Source organism: Rosa rugosa, chromosome 5 (assembly GCF_958449725.1).
Source record: "Rosa rugosa chromosome 5, drRosRugo1.1, whole genome shotgun sequence".
NCBI classification, from domain to species: Eukaryota; Viridiplantae; Streptophyta; class Magnoliopsida; order Rosales; family Rosaceae; genus Rosa; species Rosa rugosa.
This window is the reverse complement of record NC_084824.1, coordinates 35,374,981-35,383,692: the sequence shown is the minus strand read 5'-3', so window position 1 is coordinate 35,383,692 and position 8,712 is coordinate 35,374,981. Positions and strand designations below refer to the sequence as shown.

The following is an 8,712-nucleotide window of genomic DNA, read 5'->3' as shown; positions in this document are numbered from 1 at the left end:
GTTATCTACAGTGATGCATCTCATCAGGGTTTGGGGTGCGTGTTGATGCAGAATGGCGGGGTTGTAGCTTATGGTTCTAGACAACTGAAGGTTCATGAGCGGAACTACCCCACTCATGATCTAGAGTTGGCCGCAGTAGTGTTTGCCTTGAAGATTTGGAGACACTATCTATATGGTGAGAAATTCGAACTCTTTTCTGATCATAAGAGTTTGAAGTACCTATTCTCCCAGAAAGAGTTGAACATGAGACAGAGGAGATGGATGGAGCTCATCAAAGACTATGATTTCACATTGGAATATCATCCCGGAAAGGCCAACGTAGTGGCAGATGCTTTGAGTAGGAAGCCCCGAGTAATCATGGCTTCGCTTATGGTGCAGGAGTGGCTCATGTTGGAAGCTGCATCCGAGTTTGATCTTATGCCGGCAGGAGGTGGACATGAAATCTTTCTCGGTAGTATGACCTTACAGTCGACCTTGATTTCCAGGATCATTCAGGGTCAGACACTTGATGAGTTTGCCCAGGCAAGGATTGCAGAGATGACTGCTAATCCGAACGTGGAAGGCCCTTCTCAGTGGGCTATTAGGGCAGATGGAGGGCTGAGATTTCGAGGGAGATTGTATGTCCCTAGTGTTGATAACCTCAAGGAGGAGGTCATGCGGGAAGCTCATAGATCTCGATACACGATACATCCAGGGGGTACTAAAATGTATATGGACCTACGAAGACAATTTTGGTGGTATGGGATGAAGAGGGATGTGGCGGAACATGTGTCAAAGTGTCTTACATGTCAACGAGTGAAGGCAGAGCATCAGAGGCCTGCAGGGATGTTGCAACCATTACCGATTCCTGTGTGGAAATGGGAAGATATCTCCATGGACTTTGTGACTGGATTGCCTAGGTCCAGGCAAGGTTATGACTCGATTTGGGTGATTGTGGACCGATTGACGAAGTCTGCACACTTCCTTCCTGTGGCAAAAACTTACTCAGGGGATGCGTTGTGTAAGTTGTATGTGAATGAGATAGTAAGGCTGCATGGTGTTCCTGTTACAATTGTTTCTGATCGGGATGCTCGTTTCACTTCAGAATTTTGGCGTAGATTCCATAAGGCATTGGGCACATCTTTAGCTATGAGCACCGCATTTCATCCACAGACAGATGGGCAAACTGAGAGAGTGAATCAAGTGATGGAGGATATGCTTAGAGCTTGTGTGTTGGACTTTAAAGGAAGTTGGGCGGATCATCTACCATTAGTAGAGTTTGCCTACAACAACAGTTATCATGCCAGCATCGGCATGGCCCCGTATGAGGCTCTTTATGGTAGGCCATGTAGAACTCCTATCTGTTGGACAGAAGTAGGAGAGAAAGGACTCTTTGGTCCTGCACTTGTTCTGGAGACTACAGAGAAGATCACTACTATTCGGGATAGGATTCGAATAGCACAAAGTAGACAGAAGAGTTATGCAGACTTGAAGAGAAGACCAGTTGAGTTCGAGACGGGTGATTACGTGTTCTTGAAAGTCTCACCTATGAAAGGTGTGGTGAGATTTGGTAAGAAGGGGAAGTTGGCACCACGATATGTTGGACCTTTTGAGATTCTAGAAAGGGTCGGAGACTTGGCATATCGTCTTGCTTTACCTGTTAGCATGTCTGGTGTACACAATGTCTTTCATGTGTCTATGCTCAGGAAGTATGTCTGAGATGAGTCCCATGTGATTGATCATGGTACGATCGAGGTAAACACAGATGTAACCTTTGTGGTCGAACCTGTTCGTATCTTAGATAGGTCTACGAAGAAGCTTCGTAGGAAGGAGGTTGATCTTGTGAAGGTGCTGTGGAGTCATCATGACGAGGGTGATGCATCATGGGAGTTAGAGTCTGACATGAGAGTGAAGTATCCACAGCTCTTTGTGGAATTAGGTGCTTGAATTTCGGGACGAAATTCCTTTAAGGGGGGTAGATTGTAATAACCTCGTTAGAGGAATTGTACGAAACTCGTCGGAGGAATAATACGAACCTCGATAGAGGAATAATACCACCTCGTGAAAGAATCAAAGACAAACATTTCACCCTTCCTTTAGTTTTCTCACCCCTCCCTTTAGCTGTAACGGTCCTCCTCTTGTCGGAGAGCCATCATTCTGTTTCTTTTTTTCGTTTCTCTATCGACCTCTCTCTCTCACTCTCTCTCGTCCGAAAGATACCGAAACAAAGCAAAAATTTCTCCAAGCTCTCTCTTCCTCCACAGGCCATCATTCAACGCCGGACAACCTCCAGTGGCATCATCTCAACCTTGCGAAGCTACCTGCAGCGGTTTTGGGTCACGGCACAGTCGGAAACGGCGGCGAAGAGACCGGGTACGTCCAGCCCCGATTTCTTTCCAAGTGTGATAACTCGAGCTACAGATCACGAAACCTCCTCAAACTTCGTCCACAGCTTCGCTTCAACCATCTGAAGCTCCCAGAAGCAGCCTCACACGACGGCGTGGCCCGTAGCAGTGGCTGCAAGTCAACCCCGATCGGATCGTAACGGAGCAAAGGATTAAAATATCTCGAGCTACAGGACGTCTTTTTGAGTGTTTCTTGGACTGGTGAACTCAGAGTGAGGAGCTGAACAACTTTCCAGAAGGGATCGAGGCCTGAGATTGAAGTTTTTACGCCGAAACTCAAGCTCGCCGGATTCTGGAATTTTTCCGGCCACCGAGACTTTCGATCAAGATATATCGAGCTGTAGAGCATCGTTTTGATTGATTCTTGAACCAGTGAGTTCGCATTAAGGTCCTTAACAAATCTCCAGAAGGGATCGAAACGAGTTGTTGAAGTTTTTACGTGGATCGGAGCACTCGCCGGTTTCTGGAAAATTTCCGGCCAAACCCAACTGTTTAGGTAATTTCCGACCACTTCCTTTCATTTTCAAACTTCATGCTAGTTATGAAAATTGTTAAGCTGGTTGAGATGAATAAGGGCAGCCCGGCCCCGACACCATTGGCGGTGGTCGGCGGCGGCTCTGCCACTAACTCCGGCGGCCCTTTCCGGCCACCTCCGGGGATCAAAAATATGGTTTCTGTACATTTTCAGATTCTCTATTTCAATACGATCACTTTGATATATTATACGCAATTTTTGGATATCGTATGATTAAGTTATGAATTTTTAAGTTTCGATCGATTTCGATCGTTAGATTTGTGATCTGTGAAGTTAGGACCGTCAGATGGACTTTTAGTTTTGATATGATGATCTTATGACTGTCCCAGTGGCTTTGTGTGGTCATGGGCGAAGATCCGACCGTTGGATCTTCGTATAAATGCAAAACAGTGATTAGGGAGGCGATTCGTGAGAATCCGTCCGTCGGATTTTCGTATAAATTTGTGAAGATGTTAGTAAGGACGATTCAGGAAGATCCGACCGTTGGATCTTCGTGATAATATTGGAGGATGATCCTAAGGGCGATCCGTGAGGATCCGACCGTTGGATCATCATTAAATTAAGATCCGACCGTTGGATCATCGTATAATTTCGATCCGACCGTTGGATCCTCATTAAATTAGAATCCAACCGTTGGATTTCTGTATATGTGTGGTTTATGATTGATTTACTAAGTCAAGATAGTATCTGATTAGGTGATTGACGAATCGAGCTGGTGGACGATTCAGATTGATATTTGGCTTTTAGAAGACGCAGCGGGAATTTGGGGTGAGTAAACCTCACGTGGTTCATGTTACGAACCAAGGACATTTAATTAATTTATTTTGTCGAAATTGTGTGAAAATATTTATGGAATAAATATTTGTTTTAAAAATCATATGGACTTGATCAACTACGGTTCATAGGTAAGTAAAATGATTTTAACTATACAAATGAATTTCACGATTTCTATGCTTACACTATAGTTGGTATTAATAGGCATTCCTGTGTGAATGTCTATGTATATATATTATTTACGTGAAATAATATGTATTGTTGATATTGTGAAATAATATGTACTGTTGGAGTTGTGTTGAGTTTATTGTTGAAAAGCAACATATTGAGTGAGGTATTGAATTTATTGTTGTGAAACAATATATAGAGTGAGGTATCGAATTTATTGTTGAGAAACAATATATGGAGAGAGGTGTTGAGTCTTATTGTTGAGGAACAATAAATTGTATTGATCTGTGGAGATCAATAGGTCACGGGGTGACCATGGCATACTATCAGTGAACCACGCTCTTGTACCGGGCTGGTGGTTACTAATAGCATTAAATCGTGAACCACGCTCTCGCGCCGGGCTGGTGGTTGCGATCAGTTAGAGCTCTAGTCTGTCTGCCAAACGTTGAGTGACCTTATGAGGGAAATTGAGAGTAACTCATAAGTGTCTATATATATATTTATATATATGAGAGTGAGAAAGTGAAGTGGTTTTGTGGTAGTCGTTGTGATTGTGATGTTTCTACATTTCTATACTTGAGTTAAAGGAAAGGTATTTTAATAAATCAACAGTTCATTCTTGTTTACTCATACGAGCTGTCAAAAGCTTACCGGGTTTTGTGTTGTTGCAATCCCGGTACACTATTCAAACGGTGTAGCGGGTACTACTACAGGTCAGGAGAATCAGGAAGGTGATCGAGCTGCGTAGAGTAGCTGCAAGTGTGTTATTCTGATTTTCTATTGTGAGGTTTGTTATGCTCATTTAGAGCTTTACAATTTTACTTGTGAGAGTGAATTTGTAATAATAAACTCGAGGTCTTCGAGATTTTATATTTGAGTGGCGAGTGGTGTGTATGTTCTGAGAAAAAAATTCAGGATGTATATTTGATTATGTGGTTTAATTCATGTTTCGGATTTGAATTTATTATTCAAAATTCGGGGTGTGACAGAGGATTCCTGCATCCAAACATGTTAGTAGGCTAATGGTCAAGTACCGAATAGTTGGCTATGGAAGATGAGAAAAGTGCCATTAGCTGAGAATGATTGTGCATTTTCATAAAACTTTATCATTCACAAGTATCCATGTCATAGGCCTCAACTTCTTTAATTAAGTCCACCTTGTTTGATTAACCCCATTCATTTTCTATTGCACACCAGCTAGTAAACAACTCTCTTATATATATATATATATATATATATATATATATATATATATATATTAGGAGAAAAATGATGAGAATGACCTACTTGCTGCCCAAAGCCAATATCTTGAGTGAGTATATTTAGGTGGGAACACAAATGTCATTCGTGGAATTGCTATACATGGAATCAATTGGAACATCATGTACAATCTAATATCATTGCATGCTCTGCAACCAACTAGTAAGAACCACAGTTAGCAAAAGATTTCATGCTACCTCCAAAAGATTCCAAGATTTCATGCCAGAGCAACAATAGCTTCCAGCAAAGCAAACTAATCACCAACACACTTTCGTGGCCCTCCACTGAATGGAATGAACCTAAAAGCAATAGATAAGTTTGTTTAACCATAATTTGCTGCTACGTGTGTGAAGGATCCATAACTACAAATTGTACCTGAAATCTGTATTCGTTTCATTGGGTATAGGACCTTCCATATCAAATCTCTCTGGTGAAAATTCTTCTGCTCTCTCCCACACCTTGTAAAATCATCAGGAAAAAGCAACCAAAACAAAAGTACACATCCAAAGAACGAGAACAAGTCATATTTCAATTGTTTTAACACGTAAACTCGCACAAGGGAGGAAAGCACTGAAATTGTCTGGAACACAGAGAACTTTCTTGACATATAATTTCATACCTCCGAAGAACGATGGATTGAAATGCTAGCCGGCAAGGTATCCCAAGTCACTCTACTATCATCAGGCTTCAAATGATAATAAGCAGAGCCAAAAGTCAGCCCTGCTATTCCTGCATAGAACAGTGCCCAACCCCAAACTTCACCTGGCAAACTAAACCAAACCCATTACCAAACAAAACCAACCAATTACATCACTATAAGACATGAATAAAGAGATAGATAGTGCACAGTTACTGAACCTGATATTGAAAAAGCCTCCTTGGACACAGAGAACAAAACCCAGAACCCCAACAACCAAGAATGGGAAATTGGTGATCACATTCAATGTGTTGGGCACTCCTGTCAAAAACCCAGATGGAAGAATTAAAACAAGAAGTGTCTAAATACAGTAACAAAGTGAAAAAGATTGGAAATTTATTGGGTAAAGGAAATTGCGCATGTCAGCATAGTGATGGTGATTTGGAGAGTGAGAAATTTTGGGGTTGCAAGCTTGCTTGTGTTTATCATCTATTGAAATAAAATTTCACTAGTGTAGGTGTTGAAATAAAACAGATCGATCAAGATACCAAAACAGAACATGAGTTAGCAATAATGAAAAGCAAGCAAAGCAAAAAGAAGAAGTGAGCAACGCACCTAAGTAGATCTTTCCAAAGGTCTACTATTGTTCTTCCGGCCGACTCGGAATCATCCCCCTACCCGAGGGCGAGGCTCCATAGCCCAAAAAGCCACTTCTCTTCGCTGCTTGGAGACACGGTCGCGACTAGCTAATAGCCAAATAACCTAATTAACCATATAAATCTATCAAGCAAATAGAAATTAATCGACTCCAAAGCCTTAATACCCACTTACCCAGAAGTCTCAACCCTATAATTGAATCAAAGCAACAGAAATCAATTATCCAAAGCTCCCTATTGTAACTATAAGTCTGTAACTTCATGACCTTAGTCCTAGAATCACTCGAGTCACATAAATAGAAAAGAGATGAAGATGGAGAGGTGTTTACCGGACAGAAGCGACAACCGATGACGAGAGATTCTTCACATACTTGGTTAGTCGTCGACGAGATGAAAAGAAGGGTAGATGGTAAAGCGAGAGGGAGAGAGATCTGTTCTGCTTCTTTCCCGAAGCGAATGGTTTTTTTTTTTTTTTTAGCGACGGCGTTTGATACTCTTCGGTGCCCTGGCCACTAACTTGTGAGATCTATTGGAGGTTTCGAAGACCCAGCCTTCACATTCCTTGATGAACTTCTTCTTCCCAATACCCAGAACTAGCAAATCAAAGAACCTCTTTTTTTTTTTTTTTTCCAGTATGAAGAACCCTAATCTCAAGTCGAGATAGTGGAGAAAGGAGAATTACACGCCTCTTGAAGTTCGGAAATCGAAGAAAAGAGAGGGTTAGGGTTTGCAACTCAGAGAATCGCAGAAAGGGAAGTGAAATGAGAGAGGGGAAGTGTGGAAGTTCTTTAGCTGAAAACTCTCTAAGGCCAAAGTGGGAGTGAGAGATGGAAGGCTTGGGATTTTGCTCGAAGTGAAGAAAGGCTCGGGGTTTTGCTCTTAGACTTGAAAAATGGCTAATATGGTTAAGTGTGTGTAATGGTGCCCTCGAGTTGTATCAGGCACCACGCATTAATTTTTTTTTTTTTTAATTACTCAGACAACATATTGAGTTCTATATGTTGTCTGAAGTGTAGCAAAGATGAGGGAACAAAGATGGAAATTTCCCGCCTGTGCAATCAAAATTTCAGTTTTGGCGCTGAGGCTAAGCATTTCTCAATCACACAACAGAAATAGTTTATTACGTTGTAGGAACTTGCAAGCATGATAAACCATTGAAGCCAAATTTGCTCGTTTTGGGGGGAGAATGAATGTCATTTGGAGACTTCTCCAAATTTTGCCACTCACTTGCACAACGGCACATTAAAAACCATTGTATGATGATTTGCAAGCATACTCCTACAACACAAGTAACTAAACTGTTATACAATTTAGTGGTATCTAGGGACCAATTTGGAGCCAAATTTGAGTCGATCTGGGAGGGAAATCTGCCGCTATTTTTTTTTATGATTCAGACAACAGATTATTCTTGTAACCGTTGTGCAATGACCTTCTAAACAAAAACTTCAGAATTTTAACCACCTTATACAACGTAAGTTTACTAAACATGTTGTGTGATTCACTTTTGTTCATCACACAACACTTTTTTTTTTTTCGTGGTGCAAAAAGTGTTGTCTGATAATAAAATTGGTGTAGTGAATGTTACTCCTATAAACGATTTAAATAGTAGTGAACGTTCCACTAAAATTAAGCAATAAATCAGTGAGGACATACCGACACACAGAATAAGCAAAAGTCAAAAATAAGCAAGAGAAAGCTGTTGGAACAGAATTCGATCATGACCAAAGGAAACGAACCTCGAAGAAAATTCCAAAGAGAGTTGGAGATATTGGTTGTCCGGATAATTAAGAAGCATCAACAAGCAGCTCTGCTGTCTGGTTTGAGAAAGAGCAGAGAGTCCCCTCAAATCGCCTCGCTCAATCAGATCTGCAAAAACAATTAACAAATAACTTTCACAAACCAGTACAAACACGAAATCAAAGCACCCAATCTTCAAGAGACAGAAAAACCCATCAAAGAAATCAAGGGAAACAAAAACCCAAATAGATTAAAACTCAGTCCAAATACCCAATCTCACTTGTAAAAGAAAACCACCAGAACACGAAGCTTAGAAGAGCAAAACATAAGGAATAGTAAAAACTCACTTTTTCTGGTGACCTCACAAGAATTGAAGAGAATGGCGATGACAGCAGCGGCGAGATGAAGAGGAGTGAGAGGATGAGGAGGAGGAGAGAGAATGGCGATGACGGCAGCGGATAGAGAAGAACTGCACATAAACTCCCGTTGTTTTTTTTATTCATTCGATAAGCTAAGCCGAACCGCAAAACCAAAATTTTTAATCCCGCCCTCACTTTTCTC

The 8,712-nt window shown here is 41.2% G+C and overlaps 1 long non-coding RNA gene across 2 annotated transcripts; it reads right to left on the bottom strand.

Moving 5' to 3' along the window:
• Positions 1–5,222: 5,222 nt before the first annotated feature.
• On the bottom strand, positions 5,223–6,088 carry LOC133708782 (uncharacterized). 2 transcript variants are annotated; one of them, XR_009846048.1, is made up of 4 exons: positions 5,980–6,088; positions 5,741–5,891; positions 5,497–5,579; positions 5,223–5,420 (listed from the first exon to the last, which is right to left on the bottom strand). It is a non-coding gene; the product is annotated as an uncharacterized LOC133708782 (long non-coding RNA). The 2 variants fall into 2 exon arrangements; XR_009846047.1 differs by having other exon boundaries at positions 5,741–5,883.
• Positions 6,089–8,712: the final 2,624 nt, after the last annotated feature.